This window comes from Polyodon spathula, chromosome 3 (assembly GCF_017654505.1).
Source record: "Polyodon spathula isolate WHYD16114869_AA chromosome 3, ASM1765450v1, whole genome shotgun sequence".
NCBI lineage: Eukaryota > Metazoa > Chordata > Actinopteri > Acipenseriformes > Polyodontidae > Polyodon > Polyodon spathula.
In genome coordinates this window covers 1599128-1622996 of record NC_054536.1, presented here as the reverse complement: position 1 = coordinate 1622996, position 23869 = coordinate 1599128, and the positions used below count along the sequence as shown (strand labels likewise).

General features: G+C 41.1%; 1 protein-coding gene across 1 annotated transcript in view; it reads left to right on the top strand.

Moving 5' to 3' along the window:
- The window catches only part of LOC121310004 (activin receptor type-2B), a 56774-nt gene that overhangs the window by 1358 nt on the left and 31547 nt on the right, over positions 1–23869 (top strand). The gene's annotated exons all lie outside the window — the stretch shown is intronic.

The following is a 23869-nucleotide window of genomic DNA, read 5'->3' as shown; positions in this document are numbered from 1 at the left end:
GCATGCATTTATTATATACATTGCATGCTGATTCCCCCCTTGCCATTTACAGTAAACTAAACCAGTGTTTTTGCTGAGCAGTCGTTGAGACGTGCCGCATCTTTTGGTTTAATGGGCTGTATGGTTGCTTTGTTGCTCGATCAATCCCCTCCTTGTTTTGACGAGTTTGGGGGAGGGGTACCATTGGCATTTCAAACGATTTGTGCAGATTTCCATAACAATATCAACATAATTACAAAATATAAGTGTTATGGAAGTCGCCCCTGCCCCCGACGCGTTGATACACGGCAATGTGATAGGTTGTGTTTGTTGATTTGTTACAACGGCAATTAAAATAGTTCGCAACAGCGCGAACACTAGCGATCGGTTATAGTAAGCAACTCCGCGGTTTAGCGTTTGTGTCTCCCGGTAAAGGACCCGGTGGGCTTCATATCAGTTTCTAAACGTGTTAAACAGAAAATTGCGTTGCTGACACAGACGGAGGACGGAGATCGTGTCATTAGTTTGTTGTTCCTCCGGGAGTAGAGGTGGGCAGGGTCTGTGTGTGCAGAGCGGTAGAGGGTTACATTTTAAACAGGGACACACATCTCTTAGTTCTCTAGCCGCTCAAACCCATGTTGTGCTCGGATATGATGTACAGGAGCCACGTGAAGTTGTCTGGGCACATGCTCTTTGTTTTTCTCTGTGTCCTTCATTAATAATGCAAGGATTGTGCGCAGTGCTGTGTTACCGTGTCGTATGTATATTTGCATCCTAAATAAATACCGAGTTTATTTTGAATTGATTATTTTTTTTTTATCCTGTATTAGGTGATTTTATACGTTGCCTTGTAGATGTTTAGCTTTCCGAATTGTTTTAGAAATAATGACGCTGCTGAACGCGATGAGTTTGAAATACGTTCACTTGTTATGCATTGGCGTGTTTTAAATATACAATTGTGTAAAACAAACAACTTTGCAATATTTCACAAATGCATTAGTCAAAAACAAAGGGGCTGTTTACTTGGTGCACTTTTAGTAACTAGTGTTCGCTTTTTGTACGCCAGATTGGTCAAAATGCACAGTGCAGAGGCCATTAATATTGGTACAATAAACGTGTATGTGCAAGTTTGTGTTAAAAGCTAACGTTATACTTCGGGCGTATCTTCCCTGGCAGTGACTCAGTGAAATGAACTGATAAAACGCATCAGTACAGCACAGTGCATAATGTCGCGAACCGTATCAGGCGCCCAGCAATAGGTGTAACATTCATTAACACCCCTCCCCCGCCCTCGGCGTGTTTACCATCGTGCCAATGAGTATCACAGCAGCAGTCGGCTGGCGCATTGTATTGTATTATTGTCACAAAGTGTTTCGTTTGTTCCACATTCACTTAAATGTTATTGGGAGAAACGTAATGTTTGTAATTTGTAAACCCTGACCGTGGTAAGAGATCGCGTTGCAGTTAATACAGCCCGTTTATCACCTGATCTTTGCATCAGTGCACCTGGGCCGTGTTCTCCGTGCAGTTGCAGCACGCTTGACCACATTGCTGGAAGGAGAGAGATGGGTGAAGTGCTTTTAGACGTGTTTTATTTATTATTTTGTTACCAAAGCCTGCTACCTTTATATACCTGAATGTATTGTTGTCTATGGAAGAACAATACGCGGGGGTTGCAGTAACGTTTGCTCCGCTGCGTTTTGGTTTTGTTTGTCATGCCAGGGAAGGGGGTGTGAGGGGATGGGGGGGACGGGACGGGGGGGTTATAAAAACACCGTGGGGGATGGGTACAGAGCATGACTTCCAGCACGAGCTCAGATTTAAAAAGACAGTGTTTGTTTTTTGCAGACGACAAGGCTGTAATAGAGAGCAGCGTTTGTAGTCAGAATTTCTTCCAATACAAAACAATTTAAGCTTTATAAGAAGCACATCATTTGTGTTTATTTAAGCGCTTAATTGTTTTTACTTCAGTGGCACTCCGGATTGGTTAACGCTTATCAGTAGCTAGTATCTGTAAAACACACATTTTTGTCTCTGTTCTTATGAGCACTTTGGAGTAGAATATGCAAAATGAGCAGAAAATATGCAGGTAGGTGGCTTTTATGGCGCCTGAGTAATATGGGCATAACCTCCAGTGGGCTGGCGCCACAAAATGACGTTTTAAGAGTTAAAGCGAAAGTCACCGCTTGCAAAACAACACCTAGATAGACTTAATATCATATAAAAAATTACTTACAGCAGTAAAGTGAGAATCACGGCCGAGAATCACGTAGGAGAGAATATGGTCGCGGCACTTACAATATCCAGCACTACTTCTATTTATTTTTTAAACAGAACTGCTCAGAATGCTGCTAACAGTGCTTTCCTCACTGACACCCACTTGCTTAGAGTTTGTTGTAGCGTTTCAGGCAGGCTAAGGGGAGCAGGGAGCAGTTTGTCAGCAGCCGACAAGGCCATAGGTTTTCACAGGATGTTAAGTTCCCATAGGTAAGTTATGGCGCGGTCCATTCAGTGTGGCGTCAGGTAATGTTAAACACTGTTGCAGTAATATCAGTAATAGTGCTTATGAGGTAGTAGATGCAAAACCTTTTTTTTTTTTTTTATCAAGATCTGAATGAATTGGGGAAATAAATGACGTGAATAATTTTAGTTATATAAACAATTTAACGTATTTAGCTTGTGAAGGAATGCCCAAAGGGAACCTGGCTTTCTGTTAACGCTCACCCTAATGGAAATCCTCCAAGGCTTTTTTTTTACAGTTTGAGCAATTTTAGACCTGTCTCTAATATACCTTTTTATAGCTAAGATCAAAGAGGAAGTAGTAGCCAATCAACTTCATATGTTTATTGAGAAAAATAGCTCTAATTCGACTTATTGGGAAATGCAGAGTCTGGGTCTATTTCCATTCTGGTTTTATTAGACTCCTGCTACCGCTGGGGATATATTTTGTAAACATAGTGTGCATTTTCACAGCTAAGCTGATGACACACAGCTTTATTTCTGAGAAACCTGGAGATACCTTTTTGTGGTCTCTGATTTTAATTGAGTGTCAGTGATGTACAAATCGGCCTCAATTTTTTGTAGTTAAACTCAGATCAGAGAAGTTTTGATTTTGGGTTCTCTGCAAGAACTGGAATTTGCCAGTTCGCTAAAAACAGAGTTGAGTAGTTTAAATTCAAACCCAAAATCAGAGGCCAGAAATTTGGAATTCATATTTGATTCTGACTTGTGTTTTGAGGTTCATATCCTTAATGTCACCAAAGTGTCTTTTTATCATTTATGAAATATAGCTAAGATTAGGTCTCGTCTTTCACTGCCTGACTCTGAGAAGCTAACTCATGCTTTTGTCTCATCTGGGTTACCAGACCATGTCTTTCATATTTACAGCTTGTTCAAAATGCTTTAATGCTTATTTAAAAAAAAAAAAAAAAAAAAAAAAAAAAAAAAAACACATAACTCCGATACTGGCTTCTCTACACTGGCTTCCAGTACGATTTAGAGTTGATCATAACATCCTACTTTTGACTTGCAAAACACAACATAGCCTGACACCTGATTATCTAAAATAGCCTTTGTCCCTATATGTACTGAGGCATGCTTTAAGGTTGGCTGATTCTGGTCTTCTGTCCTTCCCAAAGATTGAGACAAAAAGAAAAGCAGAAAGAGCTTTTAGTTACAATGCTCCCAGATTGTGGAATGAACTATCATCTGCCATTAGAGATGCCGTCACTTCTTAATATTGAACTACCAGCTGCCATTAGAGATGCCGTCGCTTCTTAATATTGAACTATCAGCTGCCATTAGAGATGCCGTCGCTTCTTAATATTGAACTACCAGCTGCCATTAGAGATGCCGTCGCTTCTTAATATTGAACTACCAGCTGCCATTAGAGATGCCGTCGCTTCTTAATATTGAACTACCAGCTGCCATTAGAGATGCCGTCCCTTCTTAATATTGAACTACCAGCTGCCATTAGAGATGCCGTCCCTTCTTAATATTGAACTACCAGCTGCCATTAGAGATGCCGTCGCTTCTTAATATTGAACTACCAGCTGCCATTAGAGATGCCGTCGCTTCTTAATATTGAACTACCAGCTGCCATTAGAGATGCCGTCGCTTCTTAATATTGAACTACCAGCTGCCATTAGAGATGCCGTCGCTTCTTAATATTGAACTACCAGCTGCCATTAGAGATGCCGTCGCTTCTTAATATTGAACTACCAGCTGCCATTAGAGATGCCGTCGCTTCTTAATATTGAACTACCAGCTGCCATTAGAGATGCCGTCGCTTCTTAATATTGAACTACCAGCTGCCATTAGAGATGCCGTCGCTTCTTAATATTGAACTACCAGCTGCCATTAGAGATGCCGTCCCTTCTTAATATTGAACTACCAGCTGCCATTAGAGATGCCGTCGCTTCTTAATATTGAACTACCAGCTGCCATTAGAGATGCCGTCGCTTCTTAATATTGAACTACCAGCTGCCATTAGAGATGCCGTCGCTTCTTAATATTGAACTATCAGCTGCCATTAGAGATGCCGTCGCTTCTTAATATTGAACTACCAGCTGCCATTAGAGATGCCGTCGCTTCTTAATATTTTTAAATCAAGATTAAAAACTGTTTAGACTAGCATTTTATATAAAATATTAAGTGTTCTCTTTGTCTACTAATCTTTGGTGTTTCTAATTAATTTTTATTGTAATTTTAGTTGTTGCTGACTTGTAAAGAGCTTTGAGATACTGTGTATGAAAGGCGTATCTATCTATCTATCTATCTATCTATCTATCTATCTATCTATCTATCTGTCTATATCTGTACCTATTTATCTATATGTTAGAAATATAGTAGCATAATGGGGGGTGTGTTTTTTTTCTCACGTTTTTTCAAACGGTTTGCTTGGGTTTGTCCAGCGTTTTAGTTTGAAAGTTAGGATTGCAAATGTCATTTAATTAGTCTGGATTCTAGAGAGAGCTGTTGTGGTTTTAAAGGTCTTTTAAACTTGCATGATTGAGCTGGTGCATGTCTGACGCAGTACTTGCCAGGCTTTAACAATGCTAATGTTGCTGCTGCTGGTTCATGTGGTGGAAGTCTGAGGTGCTGGAGAGCTAAACCCCATGTGTGATTCTGCAAGACTTTTTTTTTCTGTCTTTCTCTAGAATGCAGAAGTGTGCCTCTCTGGTTCCAGGTGTTTATTGGCTGATGCATATTAAAAACCACAAAGATGAAAATGTAACTAATGTACACTTCTCTATTTGTATCTGCACTGTCTAGGTTTACGTATTTCATAACCTCCCCCAACCACAGCTTGAAATATTGAAGGATGTGTTGCAGGAACCACAGATTTGCAGTTTACCTCCAAAATAATAAACCCCACTTTCATTTAAACTTCCATTCTGAGTAACAAGAACATTTAAATACAGCAACATAACTAATACTGCAACATTATTCTGGCTTGCTTTAAACAGCCTGGACACAGCAGCAGCTTTAACGATTCATGTGCAAACCTCTTGAGTGATTGCTACAGTAGCACTGTTGTGGCCTTTTGATGTGGTGGTTGTAGCCACTGTTCCCAGAGTGATTATATATCTCTATCCCTATATACACACTCACTGCTGTGCAAAAGTCTTAGACATGTTGCCTTTTTCTATTCTCATGCATTATGAGCATCAACAATTTACTCAAAGCCTCCACTAGTGTTTTCTACTATAACAACCTTGACTTGCATAAAGAAGGAAAACATTGAGTGAAACAGCTTGCATCACTCGATTTTCAAGGTGTGGTATCCGAAGCATAATCAACAAGTACAGAGAAACATCATCTGTAAATGACAAACCCAGGACTGGAAGTGAATTGCATTAATAAGTGACTTGCATTCAAAAATTTAATTTTTAAATGAAAATGTAAATCTTATCAATTTCAATGAAATGGTCACCCAAAGCAATGGGATTTTAGTCTGAAGCCCAAGTCAGTTGTCTGAAATGTGTATAACACGGTGTTAGAGCACTGGCCTAAACTGGAACGCATAGGGACCGAACAAGTTCAGGCAGGCAGGCCAAGGGTGGCCTCAGAATCAGAGAACAAGTTCATTCGAGTCACAAGTCTGCCGAAACCAGTGATTAACTGTCCCTGAAATACAAGCTCAGCTAAATGCTACTAGAAGTACAGATGTTTCAACATCAACTGTTCAGAGGAGATTGCGTGAAGCTGGCCTAACTGGAAGAATTGCAGCAAAGAAACCATTGTTAAGAGTGCAGAATTACAGGAAGAGACTTGTCTGGACCAAAAAACACAGAAACTGGACGCTTGAGGAGTGGAAGTTGGTCTTTTGGAACGATGAGTCAAAATGTGAAATATTTGGGCCCAGCTGCCGAGTATTTGTAAGACACAGAGAGGGTGAGTGCATGAGTTCTGCATGTGTGATTCCTATTGTCAAGCATGGAGGAGGCAGTGTCATGGGCTGGGGTTGCTTTGCTGGTGGCAGAGTTGGTGATCTTTACCAAGTCCATGGCAAGCTCAACCAGCATGGCTATCATAGCATACTTCAGAGGCATGCCATTCCATCAGGATTACGGCTAGTTGGGCAGTCCTTCATTCTTCAGCAAGGTAATGACCCGAAACGCACCTCAAAGTTTTGCAAGATCTATCTGGCGAAGAAGAAAAGTGAAAGACAACTCAAACTAATGACCTGGCCTGCCCAGTCTCCAGACCTCAATCCCATAGAACTTGTATGGGACGAACTGGACAGAAGAGTCAAAGCAAAGCTACCCACAAGTGCCCTACATCTCTGGGAGTTGCTGCAGAACAGCTGGGAAGACATGTCGGGTGATTTCCTGCTGAAACTTGTTAACCGAATGCCTCGTGTTTGTGAGGCTGTTATTAAGGCAAAGGGTGGGTATTTTGAGGAATCCAAGATTTAGAGACAATTTTCAATTTTCTTGAACGTTGCTTTGATACTCCTTATGTTTTGTTTTGTATATTGTAACATGTGCTTTCATTTTCAAGTATTTACAGAATCGTATACGACGTAAAACATTGTCAATTATGAAAAAAAAAACTAGTTTCCAGCAAGTGCACTCAAACTTTTGACTGGTACTGTATCTAAGTGGCTAATTTGAAATATTGGCTTATACTGGTGTTGCTAATTTAATGACAACTACAGCAGACCACTGGCGGGCAGTTCAAGACCCTGCTGAGGACCGAGCCTGAAGCTAGCATGTGTTTCTGTTCATGCTGCCAACGATCTCGCTGCCCATGCGATTGTGAGCCTTTGTCGGCATGCCAGCTCCAAGGAATGCAATTATTGGGTTTAGTTTTTATATCCTGGAATACTTTCACAACAAAACCAGCTTTCTGAATCATTACTGTGCCATAACTTACTGTTCCTTTTTCAAGACTTCTGTAATTGCCACAACATCGATTCGTACTGTATGTTTGAGTCAAACTTTACATAGGAATCTGACAAGCTCTGCTAGCTTCTGCACCCTTGATTTTAGTGCTTGAGTGTGCATAGCCCTGTGCTTAGTAACATTCTATTGTCACCCCCTCTTCTACTGAGGGTTATGAAGCTGGCTGTGCAGTTATCAGTTAGCTGGTTGTTTTGCATTGGGACACCATGGGGGATGAATGGGTATTATCAAAGGGAAGCAGACCTTTTAAGAGGCTTGTATTTAACACAAGTAAAGCTGTCTGAAGTGATGATATTCTAGCATGCATTAGCTGAATATTTGATTTGTTACAGAACCCCAAATAGGGTCATTTTTAATGTTGCTTTAATTGTGTTTGACTGTTTACATGGATTTATGATGTGTAGATGCATTTGTTCTTCCAACAAAGCAGGGTGTAATGAGATTAAATTAAATTGCCTCGCAGTCCTGTTTATTCATGTTGAGTGTGATTCACGTTGTGCCCTAAATATCAGTAAAGCATAAATGACAGGTGTGTTCAGAATGTCCTTTTCTATTGTCCATTTCTATTGTAGGTACATAAGAACGGTCTGCAACAGATACATTCTGCAATGCTATGTGAACTCTAGAGGTCAGGACTATCCCAAAACATCAAGTGCGTGTCTGAGATTGTTTTGTGTCTTCATTAATGTATACCAGCACGTGCGTGCCTGCCATTTGAAATGGTTTTTCAATGCAAAGGCAGAGAATGGTGATTGGTGGGGGAAGGGGGTTGTCTGGTTACTGGTGTTCAGCCGCAGCCCTGGCTTTAGCTGACTTTTTGTTACTTGCTTGTGAAACGGCTTACTTCAGCCTGAAGAGACAGACGTGTCTCTATGTGGGATTGATGGCTTCTGGAGGCGTCATGCTCGAGACGTTAGACGCCTTTACCCCCCCCACTGGGATCTTTCTTTGTTGGCTGTTTGTATGCGAGTGTGAAAGAAAAGAAGCCTTGTCTGGAGGCAGCGCTGCCCCTGTGGGCCCCTTTGCTTTTGTGCCCCTTCATGTGTGCTGAGGTATGTCGGGTCACCGGGTTTTGTTTGTGGAAATGCGCCGGAGGGGTTCTGCTATATGTATATATATATATATATATATATATATATATATATATATATATATATATATATATATATATATATATATATATATATATATATATATATATATATATATATAATGCCTGTGTTTGTGTTTCTACAAACCCTGATGCTGAATGTAATCTATTAATACATTCTTAATTGAATAGGTAAGTAATAACAGAGAAGCCCATGCTGAAAATAATTGCTGTGCAGAATTCCCCAGTTAGGGAGTTAAGTACCTTATTTTATTGCCTTTTATTTTGCTTCATTTGAGCTCATTTCTTTTTTTCTGTGGTTTTAAAACTTCTTTTTTTCTTTCTTTCTTTGTTGAAGCAGCTCATGAAAACCCAGGCTGTGTTGCTAAGACAATCCTCAGCTATTGATGAGCATGCTCTCACGTTTCTGTAGGGCTATATTAGAAGATTCGAAGGGTCATTCGCTAGCCAGGAATTCGAAGATTGTTTTAACCCTTCGAAGGTTCGTCGGACGCCATTCACGCTCTGTGTAATGGCTTTTCTCTGTTAACAGAAATCGCTTGACCAGGTGTGAATACTGTAAGTCACACATTAAATGTCACTCGCATGCAACCTTCGATCTTTTGATTTGTATAATGCATGTTACTTAAACAAAAGTTGTTGTATTCAAATCCACTACCAAATTGTTATACGTAGCAACTCTGTATTGTGCTGCTGTTATGTATGAAGCAGGGTATAGTAACCAAAGCACCTATAGCGGTTGTAGTGCTTCAGTTAAATGATGTACTGAAAACCTTGTGTACAAGACAGTGTAAGAGAAGTGCTATGGTAGAATAATGCTCTAACACTAATAATTAATAAAAAAACAAAACAAAAAACTGAGCACCGTCCATCCCTCCCCAATCCAGCTTGTTTTAAACGGGAGCAAATGTCTTCATTCGCTATCTCGACAGCAAAGTGCTTTTATAGTGTAAGCTGTATTGAAAGAAATGTCTAGAAAACCCTCTGCTTGTAGGCACACAAGAACTGTCTGCAACAGATACGTGCTGTAATGCTACTCTATAGTTCAGGACTCTTGTTAAATGACCTGATGACAAAAAAAAAAAAAAAAAAAAAAAAAGTTGAATGCAAACTGTGCAAGAGACTGAGTTATCATGGAGGCACGCCGATCTCTGGGGTCACTTTACAGTCGTAAGTTTATATGGGTGGTAGTGGTAAAATGTGACCTGACTGATAACCTGCTTGGAACGTTCACTGTTAAATCAAGCTTTATTTTGCTTAGGTCCACTGCAGTTAGTGCTGCTGTAATGCAATTACGTGTAAATAAACATGTATTTTTATTTAAATTATAAAACAGGATTACTGTTCTATATGAGTGTTTTTTTTATTCCATTTAGATGGCTTACCTGTAAAATAATAGGATTTTCCATCAAATTTAAACAAGTATCTATGGTGACATCACCAGTAAAGTATGCAAATTAATACCATTAAAGGTTTGAACCTTCCTTCGGTGTTCCGAACCTTCGAAGGTCAAAATGTACCCTCCGATGCAGCCCTACATTTCAGTTTAATTTCCTTTGGGAAACAGGCTGGAGCAGATTGTAGCTTTTGTGCAATGTATGTAATTTGCTAAAACTGAACAGTCTATGCATTTTCAAACATGCAGTGGTATTGCACATTTCTAAAGACCTGCGTTACTGCTGAGCACACAGATTACTAATGCAGTTAATACATGGGGGGTGTGCTCTTCGCAATGCAGTGACTCTGGCTGTCTTATGCCCATCTTTTGTTTCTATTCCATTTCTGACACAAAAATGAAAACTTGAATAAGTTCAAAACAAACACTTTCATCCCATGGAAAGGGATAACAGTAGCATGTGGGGAATCAATGTAATCATGTTTCTCCGTTTTGGTTAATTTCCCAAGTGACTTTTTTAATGTCCTTTGTATGGTATACTTTTTAATGCATCTCAAACAACAGTGGATGAGTGGAAGATCACACAAGCGCTGCACAAGCACGTGGGTAAGAAGAGATCAGCGCCTCGTCTTTTGAGCTTCTAACTGGTGATCCCCCTGGGTACGGGTTCCAAAAGCTCCATGTTCTGGCACACATCCATTGCACTGGAAACACACTGGCTTTGCATTCGGTACAGTTGGTGAAATAAATAGAAGTATTTATTTGTCAAGTCATTGTTGAATCTATGGTTTTCACCATAGTTTTCTATTCTTACTAGCTGTGGAGAGAACCATGTGTTATATCACCTTAAATAAATAAATATCAACATGAGTAAAAAACTAATAGCGCACAGAGTACACAAAGTGGAGCTCAATTGAAGTGGCTTAGTGACTGGGAAGGTCTGGTGTGATGAGCACGCTGCTTTATCAGATGGAAAAATAAGACGTCTTAATCACAAAGTCATTTTGTGATGGTACTGTTTGGGTTATTGTGGAGGTGTTCATTTTTGTTTTTTCAGTTAATGTTTTTAGTTTTTTTGCTGTCTGTCTGCGGGCCACTTGGTTGTCCTTTGTTTATCCGGATGTGACCCCTGGGTTGCCAGTTAAATGGCCCTGCTGTAGATTATACTAAATTCAGCAATGTAAACAAACTGGATAGCCAAGCAATGCTGTTTTATTGCCCATGCGGGTGGTGTCTCTTGCTGAAGGTATGTGGAGGCCCATGTGTTCTTTGACACCCGGCACACATCAAGTCTCTTTTGAAGTGTATTTTCAACCCCCTCTGTGCATGGGTCTTCTCCTTTGGCAAGTCCTCACAGAAGCTTTTGCTCACGACTGTTGCGCTGTTGTGTGTAAATTGGGTTAACACGTGTGGAATATGTGTTGCACAGCTGCACATGTACAGGATAGCCCACCATTTCAGAAAGAGAATGAATAAGTACTGCCATGAAGTGGGCTAAATCTCTATCCTGTGTGTGTTTGAAACCTTGTTGCTTACATTTGCATGAAACGTTTGCATTTTTGTTCTGTTTTTATGGTATCAAGTTGTTCTCTCGTCACCAGCTGTGTTCCAGAACTGCCGAGTGGAGTAGTTGCTTGATAGCAATGTTGTGGTATTGAAAGGGGTGACGCTTGTATATTGTGAAGGAGAACCCTGCATTGTAGGAATTGGCAGCAGCTTTGAATGCTTTATTTTGAGTGTCCAAAGAAGTATTTCATACGCAATTAACAGTTTGCGGAAGTGCTCCAGTAAAAGACTATTTAAAAATAATAGAAGGGTGGCTAAGCATTGTATCAGATGCGATCCGTAATGGGCATTGCAGGGTTGAAATGATCTTTTAAAAGCACACGCGAAGATCACTTCCCTTGTAACGTCAAGAGGAGTCAATCGGGGAGTAGTTTCATTTAAAAGCCAGTCCAGGGGGTGCAACTTCACAAACAAAACAGCACATCTTTCTCTTTCGGTCTCAACCTTGTAAATGGAGCGCACAGCCCTGTGGTTCTAAGGAAGAGTCTGTGTGGTTAATCTCTTTCCCCTGGGTGCTGATTGCTCTTAAAGACGGAGGGGATTCCAGATATGCTTTCCTGTTGGCCTCTGCCTCAGTAAACATTGTTTGGGGTCCCCTTTCTTCTCTATACACAAGGCCAGACCCATTTCAGTGATGGATTTAGCACATGTTACAAAGAGAACTATTCAGCCACGTGATTGGATTTTAGTGATCCCAACCCTAAATCTACATAACCAACTGTTTCAGTACTTCACTTCCATACCTAAACGCTGACGGAGCCTTTGATTTCCACTAAAGATTAGACTGCCATCATTTCTGCACAACTTCCCCTCCTCACCTTTTAGACCAGGCTTGTATCTGTTGCTATAGTTTGAAATGTAGCTTCAGTAAATCGCAACACATCCTTACTTGACTTTGTGCTGCAGCAGACATTCCTTCAAGATCGTGGTTCGATATTAAACCTTTAAATGTGTAAACAGATTTATTCCTGAAATGCTGTACCAAACACCCCTTGAACTGTTTTTTTTTTTTTTATGCTGGTCAAATGTCGACCTAACAATTAAAGTAAAAATAGCTTATTTATTGTTTCTATTTATATATCCAAAAATATGAAAGATGAGATTAGTCCTGTAACTACAAATAAAAACAAACACAAATCTGAGCCCCCTCTCTTCCCCATTGTTGCCATGGTTTCAGGTTTAAGCTAATGGGTCATGTGGTGTTATCTCAATATTATGTAGTATGGCTCGGGCAGCAGTATTCGTGCTGACACCTCAGTGAAATGAATATTTGGGGCAGTTGGTCAGCCTTCTCCTGTACATTTTTATTTGAAGCAGGTAAAAAAAATAACATGGCAAATACTGTCCACATTCCCTATTCTGAATTAATGAGACGCCTGACCTCTGATTTGCTTTCTACGGCCTGCGGCAGCAGTGTAAAAAAGGTTGGGAGTGTGCAACGGTGTGTTTTTTTATTTATTTTTTTTGCGCTGTGGTTGTGTGGTTTTAGTTGTCTGGTTTCTTGCCAGAAGCTATAAATAGAGTTGTGTAAGAGTTAGCATCTGAATGAGGGGGAGCGGCAGGAAAGGAAAGGCCTCTTTTGGCGTCCAGCTGGCTGCCTGCCAAACCCTGGGTTGGCTCAGCAGATGAGTGTTTGAGGTAGTGTAGTAAAGAGTGCTCGCTGAGGATCTGTTTTCAGTGCTGAGGAGTTTGTGAATGAGTGGAGTCACAAGACACATTTTAATAATACAAATGATGAGAAATAATTTCACTTTTTTTGTGTTCAGATTTGTCTTGCCGAAAAAGCTGTGTTATACATGAATGTTTCTTTTATGCCGCTGAGTTGAGTGTGTGTGAAATTGTTGCTGTATAAATATTGTATAGCATGAGTGTGCAAGACAGTTTGGTTAATCTACTACAACAGTACCAGCGATTTCACAGATTGTATTCACTAACCATAGTGCAGTGTCAGGGTGGTTTTTGGTTTTAATCCATTTTGAGTGGCTGTCCTTTCAGATTTGTAATTTGTTTGTTCCACCATAAGTAGCAAATACGTGGTTTCATATGCACGTTTGTTTGTGATTTGCAAAGTAATTATCAGATCTGTAAGCCAGGTGAGAAGTGCTTTTCTAGTAAGAACCTGTACTGTATAGTAATATTCTAGTAGTACAGAGAACTCAAATGACACCTGCTGTATATCCCCGGAGAACCAGGATCCATCAGGATACTCATCAATCACTAGAAATAATTCATGAAGAAAGGGAATTGCTCAGCTGAAAACGCCCTCTTTTAACCCTGCAAGGCCCATTTCTGAATCGCATTTATTCGAAAGCATTGCAGCTGCTCTTGTTATTTCAGCCTCACAAGCCACTATTTTTCACATGCAGTACGTTGTGTTGTCAAGCAAAGAAAGTGTTTTGCACAAGAAAAGGAATCTGGTTACATAGTTTTTTCTCATTTCAAAAAATGCTTGGGCATTCCAAAGTTAATCATTAGCTTCAGCATTTCGACTGCTGCCTTCAGATAGATGGTAGAAATAGCCAGTTAGACTTTGTTTGAAAGCTGCACAGTGACTTGCAGATGGATGTTCTGATAGCATGTGTATATCTGGGCTGTACAGGGTACTGGAGTTTACCTGTACAGTGGATGTTCCGAGAGCTCATGTATACATGTATACAAGGTACTAGAGCTTAGTTGTACATAATGGGATTGCAAATCTTTACTGCCTTTTGTTTGTCCCCAGTGATTGCATGCCAACTCAAGCAGCGAGTTAGGACAGTGGGAAACATCAAAGATAAGCCAGAGATATAAATGAGATGGGAAATCCATTAGCAGTGGAATGCACGCGGCGAAGGTCAACAAAGCCGATTCCACACAAAGGAGAGGCTTGTGACTCTGCGTGCTGTGTGGACCAGGACCCTCCCTGTTTTCATTTGAATCAAAGTGCAAGTCTAATTTGCCAGTAAGTGTTAAGATTGAAACCCAGAGAATCCGTTAATGGGCTGTCTGCCTGCTGAATGGCAAATGGTAAACTACTTCTGCAAGAACATTATCTGTGAGTCAGAGGTCACATGACACAGTCAGCAGGCTGCCTGAAAAGCCCCTTCATCGGTTACTTTAAAGATTTTATTATGTTTTTTTTTTTTTTTTTTTTTTTTTTTTTACACCAAAAGACTCAAGTTGTAAAATCAATCAAGCAAGTCAATGCTTCTGAGATCTTGGAAATCAAGGACTTGCATGTTTAATTTGGAACTGGTCACTCTTACCTGGGAGAGTTTGAATTGGGGGCTTTTAAAGTAGTCATAGCAACGTCCGTCTTGCAGATGCTGCTGTGCCTTTAACAATAAGGATTGATTGCGCTGCTAGCAGACTAGATCAGTTGCGTGTAGCTGGGTGAAAAAAATAGTCTTGGAACCACATGACAGCTGTGTTACGCCTTGACACAACAGTTCACCAATCAGAGAGTTGAAGGGGCGGGTTTTCTGTGTTAAGCACGTAGAGAGACTAAAATGTTAAAATGACGGCTAAAAAAACAACAGATTATTAAGCAAAAATAGTAACTGTGAATGCAGGGGGTCTAAATAAGCTGGCGATCGGCGCAATCCACCGCCTGATACACTGGTAATACACTGGTAATACACTGGTAATACACTGGTAATACTAATACATTGCACTGGCTGCTTTATCAAAAACAAATTACGATTATTTTCAGGCATTGTCATTCAATCCATTTCTTTTGTTATTGTACTGTAAGGTGATATATAGTACATATGCACCAAAAATAAGAAAAAAGCGTATTCCTTTTGTTGTGATATCGTAAAAATATGTACCCAGGTGCTTGTGAGATATTGGGGGTTCATTTATAGAGGCTGTACAGCTTTAAGAAGAAGGGTGTGATGGAATGTCAGCTGACATACAAATGCTTCAGTGCAGAGGTGCTGGATTATTACACTGCGATTTCATGCAACAGTTATGATGGTGACCAAACGTGTGTGAATACTGTTGTGTTAATGAACAGTTGCATTCAAAAAGTGTAGAATAGCAAAAAAAGACATGCATTCACAAAATGCCCTGAAAACTTAACATAAAGAAAACAATTTAAATGAAGCAGTAAGCTCAATAATTACGCTGAAAAAGAAGTAAAAAGGTTACGTTTTTGCGTGAACTCCAGTAATCCTGCGTTCTCTTTCCCCAGTGAAATCATAGAGTACCTAAATAAGCACAGGAATCTACCATCATAAAAAACAGTCAAGAAAAAGAAAATGTAGAACATAAAGCGCAACCAGATCTAGTCAGTGAAAGACATTGCATTAAATTCTTTGTCATATTGTATGTTTAAAATAAGTTTATTTTTCTGTTAAATGTTCCCCGCAATAATGTTGTTAAATAAAGGGTTAAATACCCTTCTGTATGGATGGTCCACATCCTCTTTCTCTGACATTTAACCAATATTAAAGGTACAACACTTTATTCTGTTACCATATATTTAACGTAGTGTGTGTGTGTGTGTGTGTGTGTGTGTGTGTGTGTGTGTGTGTCTGTGTGTGTAGTCTTGTGTGACAACCTCTGAACTCAGTGCATTCTTCAGACCCTTGGTGTCCCAAAAGGTCCACACATCTAGTTTTTTGTCATCTTCCTTGTTCATATTTCTCCGTTTTGCTTGAGACCCTTTGAGTCCAGTGGCATTATCTCTTCTTCTCCCTGAGAACCTTTGGATCCAGCGCCAGTCCCTGGGATCCTTTTAGCTCCTTTATGCTTTGCATTCCAAAAGTCTTAGAGCCTGTTCCCTTCTGGTCCACAGCATTGTTATCTTGTTAGCTTGCAGTCAATGCTGGGCAAGAAGCTTGTAGACGCAAGGACTCTATCAGTTGTAAGCAGTACATGCAATTTGAACCAAACAGTCTGCTATCTGCAATTTTAGTCTCTTTTCAGAAAAGAACACCAGTATAGCTCTGCCAGTCCAGATGCGTAGCAAACTGCTAATAAATTTTCGATCCATGTTTGCCAACATAGAGTAATTGAGCTAAAATGAAAAAAAATCTATTATACTTCTTCACCCTTCTGATGTCCTGTTACGTCGTCTCTCTTATACTTTGTTTGAGCACCAGAACTAGTGACCTGTTTACATAGTGCAAGTTGTCTGGTGTTCCTGAATTCCTTGTGAAAATGGATTAGAGTACCTGGGTGCGTGACTCTGTGGGTAGACACACTGGAGGCTTGTATTGTACTTCAGTGCACAGCATCCCTTTGGACTGTCAATGTCATGCCCTGAAACACATTTCTTAATGCTACTTATTTCTTCCTCTAAACTCTAACACCTCCGTCCCTTGCTGTAAACTTTGTGTCTCCTCACAAACTTGTTATAGGCCTCTGAGCGGGCTTCGAAAGCTTTACTGAGTTGTAAGTGTTGCTAGCCCATCATTTGCTTGGCCGTCGTCTGTCGTTTTCTGCAGCGCTTTCCATGGGCCCACAACAACACGTATGTCAGTAACAATGCATCCCTGCCACGGCGGTGTATGCTGTAGCTTTGTCATGTTCTATTAAAACGGATACCCTTGCAGCCCACTGTGTGCTAATCTTCACTGTAAGCAAGAGAAGTGTAAGCAAGGTGAAGCTGCCAGGGGTGCTTTGTTTCTGCTCACAAACTCCCATTTCTAGTTTTTATTAGATTTGCTTGTGTGTGTTTCTTTTCCTCTCCTTTTCTTTGTTAATCTTTGAGTTCAGGTCTATTCACACTGGACACGACGAGACAAGAGAATGTGTGGTACGACACAACAAAAGATAAAGCATGTTGTTTTTTGATAGGAACTATTCTCGCTGCCTGCGATTTGCGACGGGGTGACAATGGAGCGAAAAAGAAATAGGATTGGTGTCTGTTTTTGCATTTGTCACGTGGCAGCTAAGGAAATGACCAATGAGGAGCATCTTCCATTCACCTTTTTTCAGGAAACTGCAGAAGTGAAGTTAATTCTTGCAGTATGAAAATACCCAGGGCTGTGTAACAGAATTACAAAACCCAGCGATGAGACAGAGATAATGTTGTTTGATCACGGCACAATCGCGTCTGCTGTGAATAGACCTTTATTTCCACTAGACTGTCTCCTTTCTGTTTGAATGTATTGAGCATGGCAAGTAAACTGAAAAACTTTTTGTTGAAGCACATGATAGGAAAGCACTTGTGCAATAAAACTGCAGATCTGCTTTCCAAGTTGCAGACCATCCTCATCATCGGGAGTGTCTGCTCTGTTACATCAGGTGTCACACTTGTCATACAATCATCTTTTTAGTTTATGGACACTTGTGTGCTAATTAACTGAGGAACACTTCAGTTTTATTTGTTGCAAGGCCATTCCATGCAAATTGTACATCTGTTACAAAACTACTCAGCCACTGATTTTTATTTAATTTTCTAGATCAGCCAGTATCTGTTTTTGTAAAACATTATTATGGATACATGTGCTTGGTGATTGTGTTGCAGATGGTTTCCTTGTTGTTAAACTGTTCATTCCCATCTGTGTCGTCCTGAATGAAGTGCAGTTGTATCCACCATCAAGTTTGAAGTAGTGAAGCACTGTTGGGTTTTAGTGGCTGGAAACCTGCCCTATACCGGAGTACAGAGCCTTATCTTTTTCAATCAGTCCTCCTTTTATTGTCTTGAAAGAGTACAAACACAGGCCAGGTGGGTTCTGCCAAGAACAGCTCTGAGTTCACAAGCAGCCTGTCAGAGCGACATGGAAGACGGGTTGCCAGTTACAGTTAGCTTAGCAGGCTGGCTTTGGCTCAGCAAAACAGTGCCCTGGGTTTCTGGCCAAAGAGGCATGCGAGTAGCTGTGGGAGCGTGTGTTTATAGAGTAGGGTTTACTGCTTTGAGAGGAGAATGCACTGTAGGCTTTTCTTTCCAGTTCATTAAAGGAAAAGCACCTTTTTGTTTTTGGTTCTTGTTCTTGACTGACTTGTTACCTGAAAGCACATCTAAATGTGCATTAGGGCAGCCAGATTCCTGTGAAGCAGTGCAAATGCAGTTTCAGGGGAGAGTAACAGTTCTGACTTTTCTCTATTCCCATTGCTATTCAACATTACAGGAGGGGGCAATATCCCACCTTTTACAGGCACCAATCAATACACATACATTAAGTTGCCTGATGCGTATAAATTAGTGATGTCGAAAGTGCAACTTAATTAGCTTTATTTGAAGCTCAGCCAAAAAAAGTATTCATTGCCCCATTCAGAGACAAGTGCAGATCACATCTGGTTTAGCGCAGTTGTGAACACTGTGTGAGCCTGCCTTCTTTTCAAAGCGTTGTCTAGCATTTGAATAGTGCATAATTGTGAGATCTGTACTTTCTCTAGATATCTGTTCAAACAGCAAAGACGCATTTAACCTTTGGCTTCCAGGCAATGGCAGCACAAAGATAGACTTCAAAGACAGGGCCAGGAACAGCGACTGATCCCAGGCAACAACCCTCCATTTTGCTGGATATCAATATCCTGAAGCCAGTCCAGCAAGACGCATGGGGCTGCTAACTTATACAGACCTCAATCTGTAGTGTGAAATCTTTTTTCTTTTTTGCAATCGTTTGCGGGCCTCTGGGGGCTATATTCCAGTGCCATTCTTGTAGCACACCCTTGCTACACAGTCTGAGAGCTCGATGCTGCATTGAGAGTCATGTTTGAGTTCCTACATTTTATTACTTACTTGAGGCCCTTTAGACAGAGTGTATCATTGGCCAGGACTGCAGAACAAACAGCCCTCTCCTCCTGGTACAGCAAAGCATTATTTCCCAATCTGCTCGTTCACTGTTCCTCTCAGACTGCTGCAGGTTAAACTGTAGTGTGGGCAAGATATCCCAGCTGCTGGTCATGGGAGATTATGCTTCTGTGTCTTCCAGTGAAGCCACACCTGTTTTATAAACCACCACAGTTTGTTCTGCATATCGACCCAGCCCAGTTTTTGTTTTTCACAATAGAGTGAAGACCAAATAACTAAACTCCCAACTTGGTGATGAGAGAAACTTTCTTTCTTGAACAGTTCTCATTGACTGGCTTATTGTATCTCTACACCACGTTTTCATAATTGATGACAGGAATAATGACATGGAAAATGTGCTCTTTTTTTTTTTTTGCAGTCCATTTTTTCAGCATTTGTCAGGCACATCGGGTCCAATTTATTTTCACACGCGCTGTTTAAAAAAATAAACAAACATATATACCGGTCAAAAGTTTTAGAACACCCCCATTTTTCCAGTTTTTATTGAAATTTAAGCAGTTCAAGTCCAGTGAATAACCTGAAATGGTAGGTTACCAAAAAGTGAAAAATAATGTACATTTAAAAAAAAAAGGCCTTTTTCAGGGAACAAGTAATGGGTTAACAACTTACAGCTGTTCTGCAGCAGTGGAAGTAAATTAAGCCTTGAAAGTTGATGCAAACAATTGGTGTCCCAACTTTTGTTGATTACTTACAAACCCTCCGACTGTATAAAAGCAGTGCTGGAACAGACTGTTACTACACCCTCTTAAGCATTATTTGGACAGTATTGTACTGCAGGAAGTAATATATTGCTATCATAATGGTGAGAAAAAGACAATTAACAAAGGAAGACAGGCATACCATTAAAACCCTTAAAAGTGTAGGTCTTTCCTTTACAGAAATTGCAAAGAAAGCCAAGGTGTCGGTGAATACAGTTTCCTACATCATCAGAAGGCACTTGGAAACTGGAGGAAACTGACAGGAAGAGGTCTGGCAGACCCAAAGCCACAACAGAATCAGAAGACAAGTTTCTGAGAGTCAACAGCTTGCGTGATAGGCAGCTCACAGGACAACAGCTTAACACTGGTCAAAGTAAGCAAGTCTCAGTTTCAACTGTGAAGAGAAGACTTCGAGCTGCAGGTTTGAAAGGTCGAGTGGCAGTAAGAAAGCCATTGCTAAGATGGCAAAATAAGAAAAAGAGGCTTCCCTGGGCCATGAAGCACCACCAGTGGACTACTGAAGACTGGAAGAAGGTCTTATGGACCGGTGAATCAAAATTTGAAATCTTCGGTTCATCACGCAGGGTTTTTGTACGCCGTCGAGGAGGCGAAAGGATGGTTCCTCGGTGTGTGACACCAACTGTCAAACATGGAGGAGGAAGCGTGATGGTCTGGGGCTCTTTTGCTGGATCCAGAGTCGGTGATTTGCGCAGAGTAAGTGACACCCTGAACCAAAACGGCTACCACAGCATTTTGCAGCGCCATGTAATACCCTCTGGTATACGCCTAGTTGGTCAGGGGTTCATCCTACAGCAAGATAATGACCCAAAACATACCTCCAGGCTATGTCAGTACTACCTTAGAAGAAAAGAACAAGACAGTAGGCTTCAAATCATGGAATGGCCAGCACAGTCTCCAGACTTAAACCCCATCGAGCTGGTTTGGGATGAACTGGACAGAAGGGTGAAAGCAAAGCAACCTACAAGTGCAACACATTTGTGGGAACTTCTGCAACAGTGTTGGGAAGAACTTTCCGAACAATATTTGATTTCCATTGTAGAAAGAATGCCACAAGTGTGTTTGGCTCTTCTATCTGCAAAAGGTGGCTACTTTGAGTCAAAAATGTAGATAAAATTTTGTTAAATAAAACAATTCCATGATTTCTTTTTTTTTATCTCCAATTGTTTATTTGTTCTATGTTTTAATTTCAGAGTACGTTGAGAAAGAGAGAGAGAGAGAATATATATCAGAGTAAAACAGGTTTAAAAGGCATTGCATGGCAAAATGACATCAGTACTGCATCTCCAGCCAAGCCCCACCTCTTGTTCGCTGTAAATGTAATAATAAATTGATAAAAACTGATAAATTCTCTCCTGATCACTCGTTTCATCACCCAACTCCTCAATAATGTGATCCAAGTCATTATTATTACTATAACATCTCTGCAAATTTCTGTGATATTCGTTGAGCGCTGGATGCGGAAGCAGATATCTCCTCTGTTTGTATCCATCGTTATCTCTGTGGTGCAGCTGCTAGCTCTGTTTCTCACACGCCCCTTTTTTGTTTCTTTCATTCGGCTCCTGCCGGTCTCACCTGGCCATTGAATGGTTTTCTCTGTTTTCTGGAGAAAAAACGACTAGAGACCTGTGCTTGACGTCTTTTTGATGTCGGACAGGGTTAGACATCGGACTGGAAAGGGAAAATCGTAATGTCAGACCTGGTCCGACACCGGACTGCAAAGGGTTGAATTAGACATCAGACCCATCATTTTTAAAAGGTTCCAGAAACATAGTGGTGGTTATTGTTCTGATTAGGAGGAGTAAGTAGGAGCACTATATTTAGAGTTTGTATTTGTGGTTCATTCCGAGTTTTACTGAAAAATTACCAGATTTTTATCTGGACTTCATTACTGATTTTTTTCTGATTTTTATTCAATATTATTCCGGTACTATTTTCTAGGAAATACACAATAATTTGATTAAAATGATGTTTTATTGTGACTCCAACATTGTAATAAGCAGCCCTACACTGTATCCTAGGATAGAGCGAATGTTTAGACATCAGAGGATCAAATAACATTTAACTGTGATTCTCACTTCACAAACACATTATCACCTGATTATGTTGGCCAATCAGAGTCTGATTATTGTGGCAATTGCTCGGTGTAGTAACCTCTAGCTTGATTAAAAACTAAATTGAAATACATATTTATAATTTCATTTTAAATGTTTACCGTTTCTCTCCCAATTTGAAATGCCCAGTTGTATTTAGGCTCCGCACACTGCTACCACCCCTGCACTGACTTGGAGGCGGCAAAGACGAACACACGCTGTCCTCCATAGCGTGTGCTGTCAGCCGTCTGCTTCATTTCACTCTGCAGGCCTGCCGTGCAGCCACCTCAGAGCTACCGCGTCGGAGGACAACGCAAATCACAGGCAAGCCCGCAGGTGCCCGGCCAGTCCACAGGGGTCACTGCTGTACGGTGAGCTGAGGACACCCTGGCCGACCTAATGATTTAAAGGCGAATAAACCTGGCTTGTTTTGTGCTGGTGTCACGTTCATACCATCTGTAGATTTATTATTTCCATCAGCAAACATTAGTAAAGTACCAGCTAACTTGAGAAAATGTGGCTTCGACTTGCACAGATTGGTTTATCGTACATGCCGGGGACATTAACCCTAATCAGAAACCAGACCTGCTATGCATCATATTCGACATGTAAAGCGTGTATACTGAGACCCCCCCCCCCCCCCCGATGTATTATTTTATTTATTTAACCAAAGTTTCAATTCAAAACAATTTATCATTTTTTATTTATTTATTTATTTATAATAATATCCCTGTTTTAATACATAGAAAACGTGGAACACATTGTTGTGTTAGAGCAAATTTAATTTAGCTTTGGCCTTTAAACTGTAAACTACACAATTACTGCTACAGACAGGAATACAGTGTTATATTCATAATTAATTGGTGTTTATGGAGCAGGTTTAGTTTATCGAGGCAATAGCTGTATGTATTTATTTATTTATTTATTTATTGGCAGTGCTATGTTTCAGATTCTAGTGAAATTTCATAAGGAGCATGAAGTTTGTTTTAAAATACATATGATGTTGGCGGGTTATCTCCACAAAGCAGAGTCATAGTCAGCCTACTCGGGACATGTGTGAATTTCAAAATCCGACCCACACTGCCAAGCTGTGAGGATCCAGTGCCACAGTGAGGCAGCTGCTAATCCGACCCACACTGCCAAGCTGTGAGAATCCAGTGCCACAGTGAGGCAGCTGCTAATCCGACCCACACTGCCAAGCTGTGAGGATCCAGTGCCACAGTGAGGCAGCTGCTAATCCGACCCACGCTGCCAAGCTGTGAGGATCCAGTGCCACAGTGAGGCAGCTGCTAATCCGACCCACGCTGCCAAGCTGTGAGGATCCAGTGCCACAGTGAGGCAGCTGCTAATCCGACCCACACTGCCAAGCTGTGAGGATCCAGTGCCACAGTGAGGCAGCTGCTAATCCGACCCACACTGCCAAGCTGTGAGGATCCAGTGCCACAGTGAGGCAGCTGCTAATCCGACCCACGCTGCCAAGCTGTGAGGATCCAGTGCCACAGTGAGGCAGCTGCTAATCCGACCCACGCTGCCAAGCTGTGAGGATCCAGTGCCACAGTGAGGCAGCTGCTAATCCGACCCACGCTGCCAAGCTGTGAGGATCCAGTGCCACAGTGAGGCAGCTGCTAATCCGACCCACGCTGCCAAGCTGTGAGGATCCAGTGCCACAGTGAGGCAGCTGCTAATCCGACCCACGCTGCCAAGCTGTGAGGATCCAGTGCCACAGTGAGGCAGCTGCTAATCCGACCCACGCTGCCAAGCTGTGAGGATCCAGTGCCACAGTGAGGCAGCTGCTAATCCGACCCACGCTGCCAAGCTGTGAGGATCCAGTGCCACAGTGAGGCAGCTGCTA